At 36.0% G+C, this 16,005-nt stretch overlaps 1 protein-coding gene across 1 annotated transcript in view; it reads left to right on the top strand.

The window, feature by feature from the left end:
• Positions 1-16,005, top strand: part of Sbf2 (SET binding factor 2) — a 298,843-nt gene that overhangs the window by 198,927 nt on the left and 83,911 nt on the right. The window lies entirely within an intron of this gene.

A 16,005-nucleotide genomic window follows, 5' to 3' on the forward strand; every position in this document is an offset into this window, starting at 1 on the left:
CATAACATTTATTACATGCTATATGTAGAAAATGTAATATCAAACCTTAAATCATTACTACAGCATGCCCCCCATTCAACTTGCTTTATTTTCTTCATAACACCTGTGATTCTGTAATACATTGATTTTTTTAACATTTTTTTCTCCCTACTGTTTAAGACTAAAATTCATGAGACTTCTAAAACAATAAAAGGTGAACAGAGGAAGCAGCTGCTTCCTCTAGGGCTTAGGCAGAATACTCAAAAAAGGAAACTGGGAAGAGGGTTCCTCCTCCAATGTAGGTCAATTCATGTCCTGTTGAAGTGGCCACTGACAACATTGTTTTCTGAGGTGCTCCAAACCAAGACTGGCAGGCATGAGGGCTAGCAACACTTACTGGGTATCTGTTTGTGATGCCACTGGATCTTCTAGAGTACTATCAGGGAAACCATCACTTGGTGTACCATTGAAACTTCAGGGATAGAAGAAAAACCACTTCCTACTAAAGAGTCCCTAACATATGTTATTTTGACAATACCAAACATTGTGCTCACAGAGCATTGCAAAGGAGGGGATAGATTTGGAAGAGTCACTGCATTGAAAATTGATAATAAAAGGGGTTAAGTAAGGTACACTGATTCTTGGATATTTTCTGGATTTGCCTCTTATGGAAAATTATTTCTAGTTCTTGGTTGGTTTTCTTAATTCAAGAAGTACATGTAAATTGCATTAGCCTGGCTGCAAATTGCAGATGAGCCACCCTCATATTTTCCACCTAGTATAACTTGCTAAGTCTTGAGACTTACTCAACGGTGCCTTAGGAAATGGACTCAACTACTTACTACTTTTTAAGTACTATAATAAATAATCTTTAGTACAACTATAGTTTATTGAACATGTAAAGTTACTTTTTCAGTGAGCATCATGACAGCAACAATACTGACATGGCTCCTAGAATTTAATACTCTCTCTAATATAGGAAATAACTTAAAATGAAACTAGTCCATCATACCACTCACCAGATGGACATTTTCTTGGATAAAGTACTATGTATACATAATTAGAAAATTCTATATTGTGAAAAGCTATAAAATGTGAAATAAAAGCTTCCTTTTCTATCTCTACCCCATTTTCTTCCTTAGGGTAGTGGGAATATATGATTTAAACAGGAGTCATATGTTATTTCCCAAATATACAGATAAAAATTATCTATTTTTTCTAAAAGTGAAAGGAATCATACTATTCATACTATTTTCTCACATGATGTCTGACACAAAGTCATAGATGAATAATAAATAGTCTTTACCTTCAATAAACATACTTTCTAATATCTTCTGTATTCATTATTCACATATGGACAGTAGAGGACCATTTCAAAGTTAATGCATAACCTTTGTCTTATACTTGTTTCCTTAGGTCCTATTTGTTAACAGATTGTTAAATTAAGTGCTAATTAAATGCTTAAAGCACGAGTTCTTATTTTAATGTTACTTTCCTAGAAGAAAAAAAATTGTAGAGTGAGAGAAAGCCAATAGAATGAAATTGAACTAAAATTTGTGTTATTCCTTCCCAGAAACAGCAATGGGAAATTATGAAGGCTTTAAGCTTCTTCATCACAAGCCAGCATTTAATGCCTTCTTCCTACATGACCTATGTATCTTAGAGTCATCTTATTGTAGTTCTTTGTAACCTAGATTTTTTAGAGAGTTTCCTGGAATCTATCAAAATGTGTAAATCCCTCCTTAACTTACTTTTTTTGAAGCATATCAGTTAGATATTGATGCTCAAAATGATCTCAGAGGAGCTCATACATTTTCCTTTGCTACCCATCGTTATTTATTTTACCCTAGTAGCAAAAGTAAATGCCCTGTTTATCTTAAATCCAAGCACCCTGAAATAAAGACTCCAAATTACAAAGATCTCCCACATACACTTGACATTTTGAAGCTGTTTTGTAAGTTGAAATGGGTCCTACTTCCTAAGCATTAGTTAGGGACCAGTCTTAACAGAACAACATTCTTCAAGACTCTCACTTTATTGTGCATGTAAAGATTCTTTTCTCCTTTCTACCCATTCAAAATATTTATTAACAGATTTATTGAGATACAAGAAAATTTACCCATCATAAGTATATGTCAGTGATTTTATGTATTTACAGAATTGTAGTGATTAAGCATTGGCATGACTATACACCAAATAATTTGTGTCATCCCTCAATGTTAGGATGTATTGACTAGATGTACAGCCTCCATCAGTTTTATCACCTTTATTTGGCCATGTGCTTCTGGTTTCACTTGGTAGTCATCACCACAGCAGCCACAGGTTTTTTATTCCATTCCAGTCTTAATTACTAATCTCTATAATACTCAAACCACATATCATACTTTAAGTAATTTTATTCAGTTCTGAAAACTGAAAAAGAGTAAAGAGGCTAGCCATCAGGTTCCAGTGACTCATGCCTATAATCCTAGCTACTCAGGAGACAGAGATCAAGAAGATTGAGATTTGAGGCTAGCTCAGGCAAAAAGTTCATGAAACCCCTATCTCAACCAATAGCTGGACACTAGGGTACATTCCATTCATTCATTCACAACAAGAGACTAAGATTAGGAGGATCACAATTGCAAGCCAGCCCATGCAAAAGAATTAATTACACCCCATCTCAACAGAAAACAAAACTGGATATAGTTATGTGCAACTGTTGGCTGAGCTACAGCATAAAGCATAAATAAGAGGATCATGGTCCAGTCCAGCTTGGTCAAAAAGCATGACCAGAACAAAAATTGCTGGAAATATGATTCAAGTGGTAGAGCGCACATGAATAAAAAGGACAGAGATGTGGCCTAAGTGGTAGAGTTCCTGCCTTACAAGTGCAAAGCCCTAAGTTCAAGCACAACTACTGCTCCCCCCACCAAGTTCCAGTAAAACTAAAATATGTTTCAATGAGTCTCAATGAAGTACACCTCTCAAAACATTTTTTCTTTTCCCTTTTGTCTAGAGATAGTGAATTGACAGCACTACTATCCCCTAATTTCCCCAGACATTTTCATGTGTATTATCTGTCTAGCATCCATACTGTCTTGTCTAGCATACTTAAGCTTTAGCTTAGAGTGCACAAGGGGAAGAAATGCCAATTAATTGGATGCTATGATTTAAATGATTGTCCTAGGATTTATAGTCTCTAATTTCTACAAATCTCTAATAGAAAACACAAAATGCTCAAATTACAACAAATACTTTTTGTGTTTCTATGATGATTTAGAGGTTACTTCAATACTGACTTGTGCCTTACTCTTTAATATGGACCCTAATTGACAGTTTGTACATAATTCTGATAGAATCTAAATAAACCTTTTATAGTACCAAGAGTGCAGCTAGAAAAAAATGGTATAGCAATATTTTCAAAAGGTATTTTGTTATATTTTTATTTGATAAATGATAAAAAGTTCTTTAAAAAATCTACATTTGGGGGCTGGGAAGGTGGCTCAGTGGTAGAGCACTTGCCTTACATGCATGAGGCCCTGGGTTCGATTCCTCAGCACCACATAAGCAGAAAAAAAAAAAAAGCTGGAAGTAGTGCTATGGCTCAAGTGGTAGTGCACTAGCCTTGAGCTGAAGAGCTGAGGGACAGCACCCAGGCCCAGAGTTCAGGACCCCCTCCCAAAAAAATCTACATTTGGGGGGCTGGAAACATGGCTCAGTGGTAGAGTGCTTGCCTTGCATGCATGAGGCCTTGGGTTCGATTCTTCAGCACTACATAAGCAGAAAAAAGCCAGAAGTGGCGCTGTGGCCCAAGTGGTAGAGCACTCGCCTAGAGCTGAAGAGCTAAGGGACAATGCCCAGACGCAGATTTCAGGCCCCACAACCAACCAAAAAAAAAAAAAAAAATTACATTTGGGTTGAGAAAAATGTGAATGTGTTTACTACAACAGAAATCTGGTACACTAGAATTTTATAATGGCTAGAGAATTAGTTGTTACTTTTATTTCCTCCCTTCATTTCTGCTAGCATTTTGGAACAATTTGGCATTCCTTCTTCCCTCTCCCTTTCAACATAACCTCTCCTATGGCTTACTTTTCCTTTCAGTTTTTGAAGGCCGGTCTTTTTCCTAGTGCTCCTGAAAGTCTCTGCTTCTGAGAAACTGTACTATAATTCGTTTGGACTTCTATTTTTCATTAAAATTATTCTATTCACTATATAGGTAAACTGAGAGAATAATTTACAGAGAATCTTTAGAACAGATTAACTTTTGTTTTCTAGTGAATATATTTTTTTAATTTCTTTTGTTTTAACTTGGAGCATTTTTTCTAAATATTTTGATCTTTTTATATGATAACCAAAAGTTGGAGCCCTTTTGTTCATTCTCCAGAACAATGAGGCAAACTTGAAATGCAGTCCTATTCTGTTCAGAAGAACTACTACCAAGTCCCAAGTGTTAGAAATACAAATGTGAATAATACATAAACTTACAAGAAGATAGTGAAAGTCATTTTTAGGCAACATAAGAATACATGAAGCCAGGCACCAGTAGCTCATGTCTGTAACTCTAGTTCTTCAGAAGGCTGAGATCTTAGGCTCACGGTTCAAAGCCAGCCCAGGTAGAAAAGTCCTTAAGATTCTTATCGCCACTTAACCAGCAAAACGCCAGAAGTGGAGGCATGGCTCAAGTAGTAGAATGCCAATCATGAATGAAAAAGCTGAGTGAGAACTTGAAGCCCCAAGTCCATTAGTTAGCCATAAAGAAAAATGAAATCATGTCATATACAGGAAAATGGATGGACTTGCAGTACATCATATTGAACAAGACAAACTAAAAAATACATCATGTGCTTTTGCTTATATGTGGAAGATAGACCTAAAAGACATACTTATTCATGGACATGTAAATGCCTATTTATTCCTATATGCATAATTATATTTGTATGTAGGTATATGTATGAATATACAAACACAACATCTGAGTCTAAAGGACTACATAGAATAGAAGGGAAATGGAAAAAAAGATGAATAATTTTGAAATTCATTGCAATTATATATGAAAACAGCATACAGAAAGCTATTGATCAATTAGGTTGGGGGTTAGGGCTAAGAGAAACAGATGGTTGAGGGCATTAGCAGGAGTGGATTGGGCAAACAAGTAGCACAAATGAGGCTGAAAATAGTCCAAGTAAATGGCTTAAGTGTATAAAAATAAAACCTATTAGAAATTTGTATTATCTATAACTAGTTGTACAAAGGAGTTGCCATCCAATGGAGCAGTTTATTACTACAATACGCCTTGATCAGTGTCACCCTTTTCACAATTCTCCCCCTAAAATCATTTAAAGGAAGGCTTACGGAAAAAATGATAGAGTAGATGAGTGCATAAATGTCACTTTCTCAGTGAAGCCTGCCTGGATAAGCGTATTTAACATTTTATCTATTATTCTCTAGCACTTTTACTTCCCATTCTTCAGTTTTGTGTGTATGTATGTATGAGTAAACATGTACATGTGTTAATACTTGTTTTCTAGTAGTAGACACAAGAGTCACATTACACAGGACTTAATAGTTCTGTAACCTTGGACATGTTTTATTTTTTACTTTTACTGTCACCATAGGGTTTTTCTTCTTTGTTTTTTGGGTTTTGTTTCTGTGGTTTTTGTTTGTGGTGCTGGGATCTGATGCTAGGTAAGTGCTATACCACTGATCTATGTCCCCAGTCTTTTTAAATTTTTTTTATTTTAAGACAAAGTCTCACTAATGAGTTGCTTCAAACTTGTAATCTTCCTACCTCAGCTTCTCAAAGTGCTGGAATTACAGGAATATACCACCAGACAGGGGCATAGTCTTCCAGTATGAATAAGGATGATAATATTATCTTCCTTATTGGGTCATTGTGATGATTAAATGTTAATGACTGTTGCTGAATGATTGGTTGTAATTTATTACTTTCCTGCCTTTGTCTTTTCTTCCTTTTGTCAAACTCAGCTTTGTTTTCCCCTCTACATTGCTGATAGGAGTAGATAGATACAAGAATCAATACTCAGACCATTGATAGGAGTAGATAGATACAAGAATCAATACTCAGACCATTGTCCAGTTAATTCTAATTCTACTGAGCCTATATAGTAATGCAACCCAAAAATAGTCAAGAGGATTTATAGAAGGGAGAGCTCCCAGGTCCTGAGTTCAAGCCCCAGGACTGGCACAAAAAAGTGACACTCCATCTGAAAAATTACCTAAAGCAAAAAGAGCTGAGGTGGCTCAAGTAGTAAGCACAAGGTCTTGAATTCAAACCCAAGTACCACCAAAAATAAATAATACCTACCTGCATATATCCAGTGCCATGGAAGTGGTAGGCATTATCATTAGTGTTGTTACGTAGATCTGTGAAGTCTAGATATGAATAAAGAACTATTACAAGTGCTCGAGAAAGAGAATCATAATGAATTAAATAATATTTTACTAACTTTACAGTAAAGCCCAGTTTAAAGTAAATACTGATTAATAAGATATTTTCAAGTTCCAGAAAAACAGAACAATAATCTATAATAATAACTCATATAATAATCCATGCTGAATTACTTTACATATTACAAATACTTTTATTACTTGTATTATACAGTTGTATATTATATCACCATTAATACTTCTTCCTCATTGTCATAATCAAATTTTACAGATATCCCAATATCTGTAAGGATTACAGGAGTTTTTCTATAAAATAACAATGAGAGTGGCAATTCAAAACTCTCAACAAATAATAAAGTGGTTTATTTCTACTCAAGCAAGCCCTAGGATACTTTCAAATGTTCTCTGGCTGGTATTTACATTTTTCCTGTCTCCCACGTTAAGGAAGCATTTGTATTGGACAGGAATTCTTGTGTATTTGCTAAGTAATTGGTTTCCCAGTTGTGTTTTTTGATGACTTGACTCATTATTACAAAGATCTGTGGTGTTACAAGGAAAGTTGTAGATAACCAACAAATTTTGCTTTTATTATTTTTCTTACAAAAACAAGTACATTTGTTTAATTGGGGGAGGTGAGGAGAGTTGTAGGCGTATACTTGGCCAAAGCTTAAATCTTTTCTCTTTCTATCCAAGAAACTTAACTGAAGCTGACATGACTTCTGGGAAATGCATTGCAGCTGACAACTGGGCATGTCCCATGCCAAAGTATTATCATGAAAAATTGGTCCAACCGGATTTGAATCTTCTAGGATTGTGCCTAATTTTTTTTTAAATAATGCCTTATTTGGAATGATAAGCTTTGAAATTCTATAGTATCACTATCTTTAGGAAGATGTTACACACTGTATAACAATGAACAGTTACTTTTTCTTCCTCAGACAACCTCTGAGTAGCTTCATTTTAAATTTTTTAAACTTTCATGTGACAGTACCTAGCCCCACAGAAGAGTATTAAATATATCTTCAGACTCCGAAAGTTATATGGTTATAGAATAGTTTATCTTAGATTAAGTGTTGGGTAGAGCGAATCTTATTTAAGTATTGTTTCAGCTCATTTCTCTTTTATCTGTTTCCCTCTTTTTCTTCTTTGTCTTGAAAAATGGGATTTTTGTAATTTTAAATATTTAAGAAATGCTTACTATGTTGAAAAGGGGTAAAAGAGCATTAGTCTCTTATGGTTTACATGTGTAATTCTTTGTGTGTATGAGAGAGAGAGAGAAAGAGAGAGAGTCTCACTGTGCAGTGCAGTCTAGGCTGGCCTCAAACACATAATTCTCCTGCTTCAGCCTACTGAGTGCTGGGAATGCAGCACTTGTTGATAAAAATATCATAAAAGAATTTTTTATCAGGCCACTTGATCCCTCCTTTGAGTATAACATCTATCCACTCATTAGATGTAGAAAATAGGATGGGAAAGACAATTTGGAATCAAATCACAAAATGCCTAGAATGTCACTTAAAGGAGTTTAGATTAATATTATTTTCTGGGCACTAAAAAGTAACAATTCTAAACAGGCAAATAGTATGATTGTGTTGAGAAAGTTAAAGCAATGTGGGTCAGGAGGACTGAGAGGAAGAGAGGCTATAACAGACAAATGCTGATTAGGGAACTTAGGGAGAAATTCACAAAGAGATAACAAGGGCTGTAAGTAGACCAAATACTTACAAAAGATAAACAAATGTAAATCATACAGGCCAAATGAAGAACTGGCATCCTATCTAAAGGGAAGCTACTGCCCAGCTCAGCAACTGGTACAACATTTTCTGGTGTTTTCCAAAGAAATTGGAAACTTAAGCTTTCATTTAAAATCTTTTCGTTTTTAAATTGACCTCAGATTTTAAAAATTCTTCACAGCCAAATAAAACACATCTCTGCAGCAATGTTCAGCTAGTAGGATTTTAACTTTACAAACTCTAGATTTTAGCTTCTGGTTGTAAATTCTTGATACGTGTGAGAAAAAGCCTAAACTTTGGATTCAGAAAGATGTGGACTTAAATTTTATCTCAAACTTGAACTCTTAAATGAATGTCTGAAATAGAGATAGCTAAAGATGAGATGAAATGGTGCATATAAAAGCACTTACTATATGCCAGCGCCACTCTGGCATATAGTAAGTATACAATGAATATTGGCTAAATGAAAGGATATGAATAGACTACCAATTGAATATCTATATCATCTGTCACTGGATATACATTGAAACATAAAACAAACATAGTTCCTGTGCTTACAGTGCTTAGTCAGAGTTCTACAGATCAACATTCTTTTATTTTTATTTTAATTTTATTGTAAAGGTGCTGTACAGAGGGGTAACAGTTACATAAGTAAGGTATTGTCCAACATTGTTACCTAGTACTTACTCCTTCATTTTTCTCCCACTATCCCTCCAACCCCCCCCCAAAAAAATTGTAAAGTTCATTTCCAACATAGTGTTTTGTGAGTATCATTATTACATTGGGTCATCCTTTGTCTTTGTTTCACCATTTTGTTATTCCCCTTCCTTTCCCTAGACAGTGATTGCCAGAGATAAACCAAAGGGAAAAAGAAAAATGAAATAAAAAGAAAGAACTTGATACAGTACATTGATGACAACAAGGTCAACAACCAAAAAAAGACCTTGTTTTGGAGTTCATTTCAATTAGCATCATTTTATATGGTCATATGTACATAGCTATTGAACTATTGTGATTCTCTGCTAGGACTATCCTAGACGTATACTAATTATTACAAATTAAAGAAATCTGGAGCTTACGTTTCTTTGGGTCTGGCTTACTTAATAGGATTTTTTTCCAAGTCTTTCCAATTCCTTATGAATGGGGCAATGTCATTCTGTCTGATGGAAGCATAGAATTCCATTGATCTATTGAGGGGCATCTGGGTTGGTTCCATATCTTAGCTATGGTAAATAATGCTGCAATGAACATACTTGTGCTGGTAGTTTATTGTGGCCTTGAGATCATTTGGATAAATGCCCAGGAGTAGGATTGCTGAATCATAGGGAAGTTCTATGTTTAGTCTTTTGAGGAATCTCCATTCTGCTTTCCAGAGTGGTTGAACCAGCTTACATTCTTACCAACAGTGTATTGGCCACATCCCCGCCAGCATCTGTTATTTTCTTGATAATGGCCATTCTAACTGGGGTGAGGTGGAATCTCAGTGTGGTTTTGATTTGCATTTCTTTTGTGGTGACCTATGCTGAACATTTCTTCATGGCCATTCTTATTTCCTCTCCAGAGAAGTCTTTTTTAAACTCTTTAGCTCACTTATTAATAGGATAGTTGTTTCTTTGAGGATTTGTTGTTTTGGGTTTTAATTTTTTGAGCGCTAGGTATATTTTTTATATGAGGCCCTTGTCTGCTGTATAGCAGTGAAGAACAGATCAGCATTCTTAATTACTATTCTATCCTACCTGTTATTGGCCTTCTGTTCTGTCCTTCAAGCTGTCTGTGATTCCAGCTAGAACTAAAGCAGTCTTCCACTTGTCACTTTCCCCTTAAGAATGGGATGGAATATGCAAAATCCTATTATGTGTACTTCCTTAGTTTCCATCTGTGATAAATGGTTTTTCCCTTGCACTGTAGCTGTGACAGTAAACAAAGATTTTTGCCCTTAACTATGCTAAACATTTTGACTCAGACCAATAGTAGGAGAGAACTGCCTTTCTAGAAATGAGCTCTCAACCTTCTCCAATGGGCTTCTGTCTTCTTTCTATGTCCCTGCACCTCTTAGGGATGGCCTCAGGGTTCTGGTGTGTTGCTCTGAGAAACACAGGACATTCTTGCTGATTTTGATACTTTTGTTGATTTTCTGTGGGCTTTCATATTTTCATTAGGGCATAGACTATATAGTCTTATGATAGGAATTAGAAAACTTTTGCTAAAGTACAGCCTGTTATCATAGTTATAAAACAATGAAAAATGTAAATCTTTATGGATAATACAAGCAAACTTTTGTTAACTGCTTGTCCCTAAAGAGAATGTTTTAAATAGATTATTTCCTTAGTTTAATTTTGCTTAGGTAGCATTGTTTCCTTCATATTAGTCAGCATTGTTAACATTTTTGAGATGTCATCGATTTGATGGGGATTTGTGGAGGAGCTGCTGAATTACAGAAGAAATTATTACAGCAAAAAATAGATTATGAAGTACTATAAATACTCAACTCAGTGATTCAGCAAATTCCCCTTATGTCTATAAAGTGCAAACATCCTGTACCTAACTCATGAGGCCTGTTTTTAATTTCTGTTACTTTATGGTTGTCTCTGTCTCTGATAGATTTTCACATGATATGAGAGACAGAAAGAGAAATCACTTTCAAAGGATTGTTTAAATGCTAAGGATATAAAAGCAGAGAAAACCCTCAGTCATGGAAGTGCTTGGGTATTGATAATGGGGAGTTAACAGGAAGAAGTCACAGCCATCTGGACTGACTATGAAAAATTAGTTGGTTTGGGAACACTTGTTTGTTTGGTTTGGTTTGATTGGTTGGTTGATTTATGATACTGAGGTTTAAACTTAGTCTCTCCTGCTTGCTTAGCCTGCTTGCCCAGCTAGCACTAAACCACTTGATCCATACACCCAGCCCAGCTTTTGGCAGGTTATTTTGGAGACAGTCTCATGGACTTTGCTAAAACTGCGATCCTCTGAATCCCAGCCTCCTGAGTAGTTAGCTGGTTTAATTATATTCTTGGATGATTTTTCAGCAAATAAAATTAGATTTAGAATGGTAATCTTAGAAACCTAAAAAATACATAAGTAACCTTTTATTATTCAGCAAGCATTCTGTGTATCTCCAGTACTTGTAAGCATCAAAATAATTAAAGTACATATCTTTAAGGATGGATATTAATAAATTATAGACATTTTTCTGCTTTGGGGTATTAACTCAGTGGTAGAGTACTTTAGCATACTTGAGGCATTGTGTTCAAACCCCAATACCATAAATGTTTTAAACAATTTTTTAATTAAAAAAAAAAACTTTGCTGCCAGCCAGGCAGAAGTCTGTGAGATACCCTCTCGAACCAGCAAAATATTTCACTAGAGGTGTGGCTCATCTAGTAAAGCACCAACCGTGAGCAAAAATGCCATGTGAGAGCACAAGGTCCATAGTCAAGCCCCAGTATTAAAAAATTCTATTCCTTCTCTAAAATTTGAAAATTACATTTCTTGCAATTCAAGCAATTGATAAATAAATATAGAATTTTGTAGCAGATCACTTCCTATTTGCAATCAGTTGACTCAGAAACATTCAGATACAGTCTCTCATTTCAAAAGTGTCTATTGGGAAAGGGATTTGATGTATACATTCTTTACAGATGTTTATATTTAGTTGATTAATACCTTCATATTTAGATTTTAAACCCAATAAGTCGTTGACATTTTAATCATATCATCTAAAAGAACTTGCAAAAATAGGAACAATACAAGAACTGCTTTTATACTTTGTGTGTGTCTGTGTGTGAGGGGGGGGTACTAGGGTTTGAACTTGGGCCTCATGTTTGCTAGACAGATACTCTACCACTTGAGCTACTCCACTAGTCCCTTTATGTGTTGGTTGTTTTCAAGATAAAGTCTCACTTTATGCTAGGGCCACTTGGGCTACTAGTCTCCTAATTGTGCTTCTCTAAGCCACTAGTATGAACCAATTCGGTCAAGATGGAATCTTATCAGCTTTTTTAAAATTTAGCTTGAGCTGACTTCCAAACTGTTCGCCTTTCATTTATACCTCTCAAGTAGCTAGGATTATAGGTTTGAGCAACCCACACTTTACTCTTATCATACTTTTTTTGACAGTACTGAACTTAGAACCCAGGTCTTTGCATTTGCTAGGCAGGCACTCTTACTGCTAAGCCTCATCCCCAGGCCACAACAAACAAATGCAAAAGAATATTAAAAAAAAAAACAAAACCCTAGATGGGTACCAGTGGCTCGTGCCTGTAATCCTAGCTACTAAGGAGGCTGAGATCTGAGGATCATGATTCAAAGCTAGCCCGGGCAGGAAAGTCCATGAGACTCTAACCTCTGATAAACCACCAGAAAACCAGAAGTGGTGCTGTGGCTCAAGTGGTAGAGCACTAGCTTTGAGCTGAAGAGTACAGGGACATCACCCAGGGCGAGAGTTCAAGCCCCATGACTGGGGGGGGGGGGAGGAGGAACCTTATCCCTTGATCATTTTTGTTTTAATACATATATTAATACTCTTTTGTCACTATTAAATTTTACCACATTGACTGCTGAAATCTGATAAATGCTGTTGTACCTTGTGTAATTCTGAGAGATGTTTTTGTGTAACATTTCAGCATATTCTTGAGCAACAGTAGTTCTAAATGGAATATCAAATAGAATATTATTATTGTTAGAGACATGAAAACAAAGTTCTGCAGAACTGTCCATCTTTTCAAGCTACTGAAAAAAATATACTCCACGGTTTTACCATGATCCACTGGAACAGTAAACAGACTATACTCATCTTCCTAAAAGACCCTTTCTGGGGAATCCCAGACTATTGTGTCCATTCTGCCCTCTCTCAGCAGGAAGTAGCCTAGAGTGATTGTCCTCCTTGTTCCTTTTATAGCACTTAGGGTTTCCATTAGCTATTTCACCTGCGTTATAGCCATCTACATGCAGAAATTTGAAAAGGGGAGGATGTGCCCATATTATTATTATTTTTTTTTTTTTTTTGTCGATCATGGGGCTTAAACTCTGGGCCTGAGCACTGTCCCTAAGCTCTTCAGCTCAAGGCTAACACTCTACCACTTGAACTACAACACCGTTTCTAGTTTTCTGGTAGTTTATTGGAGATAAGAGTTTCACAGACTTTTCTTGCCCGGGCTGGCTTTGAACTGTGATCTTCAGCTCGCAGCCTCATGGAGTAGCTAGGATTACAGGCATGAGCCACTGGCGCCCAGCTTTGCCCATACTATTTATACCTTATAAAATGGCAGTTTCTGGTTTCAACACTGCTCTAGTTATGTGACTGAGATTATATTCCTTTCCTTCTGTCTCATCACTCCACATGTCAATGAGAAAATTAAACACACTCTGATGTTTCAAGTAAGTAATTCAGGTTTAACCAGTGATAAGTATTTTTACCTACATACATACTTTCATAGTTGTGTACTTTCACGGTGCACACCTTGTAACTTCTGCAAGTATTTGCTTATAAACAGGAAGATCTACTGTCACTAACTTGGATTTAAACTCCTCCTATCCCTCTGAATTTTGAAACTTATTTAGCATATTCTAAGCCCCAAACTGGACCTATGACTAACAAAGCAAATTGGGAAAATATATGGCTCTCTTCACCTGTCCTGTATCTCTTTGCAGCTTCACTGGTCCTTCTGCTTTCAGTTTTCCTCATGATTTGCCTATTCTTTCTATGGATCTTTAATCCCAAAGCCTTAAATATTCAGAAATTGTGTAAGTTTCCCTCAGCCTGTAGTATTATCTTCTGGGAGAACTAGGCCTTATACTATACAAATGAAATACAAATAATGAACTTTGTGTGCGCTGTGTGTGTGTATGTGTGTGTGTGTGTACTTGTCCCTTAGCTTCTTTGCTCAAAGCTAGTGCTCTACCACTTGAACCATAGCTCTACTTCAGCTTTTTTGGTGATTAATTGGAAATAAGTCTCACAGACTTTACTACCCAGGCTGGCTTTGAACTGTGACCCTCAGATCTTGGCCTCCTGAGTAGCTAGGATTATAGGCATGATCAACTAGCACTCAATCAACTTTTAGACATTAGTAGGTAGAGTAGCTAGGGGGTTGAAGGGAGTAGATTTGTGGTATTCCAAAAAAGCCTTAGAAAAGGGAAATGATCCCCTGGAGCTTGAAAACCCTCTCCAGTCCCAAAACAGTTTCTTTACAGCTATTCATTCTTACCATGGAATCTGTCTTGGCTATTTTCAACCAGGTAATTACTGCTATTTACTTATTTTCTAGAATTCTAGGTATAATTGTTGGCTTACCTGTGCAAACACTTGGGTAACGTTGACCCAGTCTGTATAATTCAATGGATATTTCTTTCTTCTGGGAAGTAGTTATAAAGTAAACAGTGTGTTCCTCATTCTAGGAGTTCAGTTTGTAGTGTAATTAAAATTGAAGAAGAGCTGTTTTCCTCAAAAATATATTTTTTCTCAAAAATTGGTTGATCGGTTTCTGTGAGATTCATATGCCACTTAAGGAAGGTGTTTACTTTCATAATAAACATAAGCTTGGAGAGTATTCTGTAACTCAAGTATTTCAAAGCCCCTGGCCAGTATTGAGTACTCTGTAACCTCCAATTTGCATAGGTACTGCATCAGCTGTTAGTCACTCATTCTCTGAAGACCACAGCTTCAAAAATAAAACTTTTAGAAAGTAAAGGCATTGAAGTGACAGTTGCAGTTTAAATGTACCCACAGTTGACTGTACCATAGATACAACCTACAATTTGAGTCTTTAATCTGAGTCGTCGACATAAATCTTTTTTTAGCCGAACCATCAGGGAACTTTGGAAATTTTGGCCCCAACACGTTGATTTTGTTGTTTATAGGAAATTATTTCGAGACTTTGTTTTTTGTCATCCTGACAATATTTTTTAAGTCTCTGGAAAAGTTGAGTAGATGGAAATTAAAGAAGGAAAGATGAACTACCAAATTACAATAACACAATACTAGTAAAAAGTAAGGAATGGCCGGGTGCCAGTGCCTCATGCCTATAACCCTAGCTACTCAGAAAGTTGAGATCTGAGGATCATGGAGACTCTTATCTCCAATTAATCACTCAAAAACTGGAACTGGCACTGTGGCTCATGTGGTAGAGCACTAGCCTTGAGCACAAATAGGCTCAACAACAGTATCCAGGCCCTGAGTTCAAGCCCCACAACTGACAAAAATTAAGAATAGGAAAAAAGAAAAGGTTGTTTCCTTACATTGGTAATAAAATTTCAACTTAAAAACTCACTTCAAATAAGAGCTTGCTAATCATATTTTTTGTACAGGCTCTTTGTCTTTAGAATGGTCTGCAAGACATTGATAACATTATCCAAACTTAGAGTATTCAAATGCTAAAGTTTAATCATGTAAGGAAAGGAAATTTACTTTTTAAAAAAATTTACCTTTGTCTTTTTATGCTAGCATAGTAGTGTTCTATTGTATGTAGAACATTTGGAACTAGGTACCTTCTTGTGTAACTGCTCATGCAGATTCCAAAGCCTATTGACTCAACCTTTACCTAGGCAGGTACTTCTATTTTCTAGTAATATCCATGATATTCTACATTGGCTTTCTGTTATTCCATTGCATCCTTGTACGACTGTACCACTACATCCACTATTTCCTTGAGTCCTTGGTTGCTGGTACTTTTTATTAATCACATATTAAGTACCAGGTGCTGTGCTGAGTTTTATGTATTGGGTTTTCCTACCAGGGCAGAGCTGCCCTGAAATGAAATTAACACAGAAGTTGCTTTTGTAATGTGCCTTCTAAATCATCAGATGGTGGTAAATGTCTACAACTACCATTTGTGACTGTAAGCTAATATCTTTATTCTAATATCTCTTTAGACCACTGTGCCAAAATCACTTTTTTTTT

The sequence above is a fragment of the Dipodomys ordii genome, unplaced genomic scaffold, assembly GCF_000151885.1.
Source record: "Dipodomys ordii isolate 6190 unplaced genomic scaffold, Dord_2.0 Scaffold113, whole genome shotgun sequence".
NCBI classification, from domain to species: Eukaryota; Metazoa; Chordata; class Mammalia; order Rodentia; family Heteromyidae; genus Dipodomys; species Dipodomys ordii.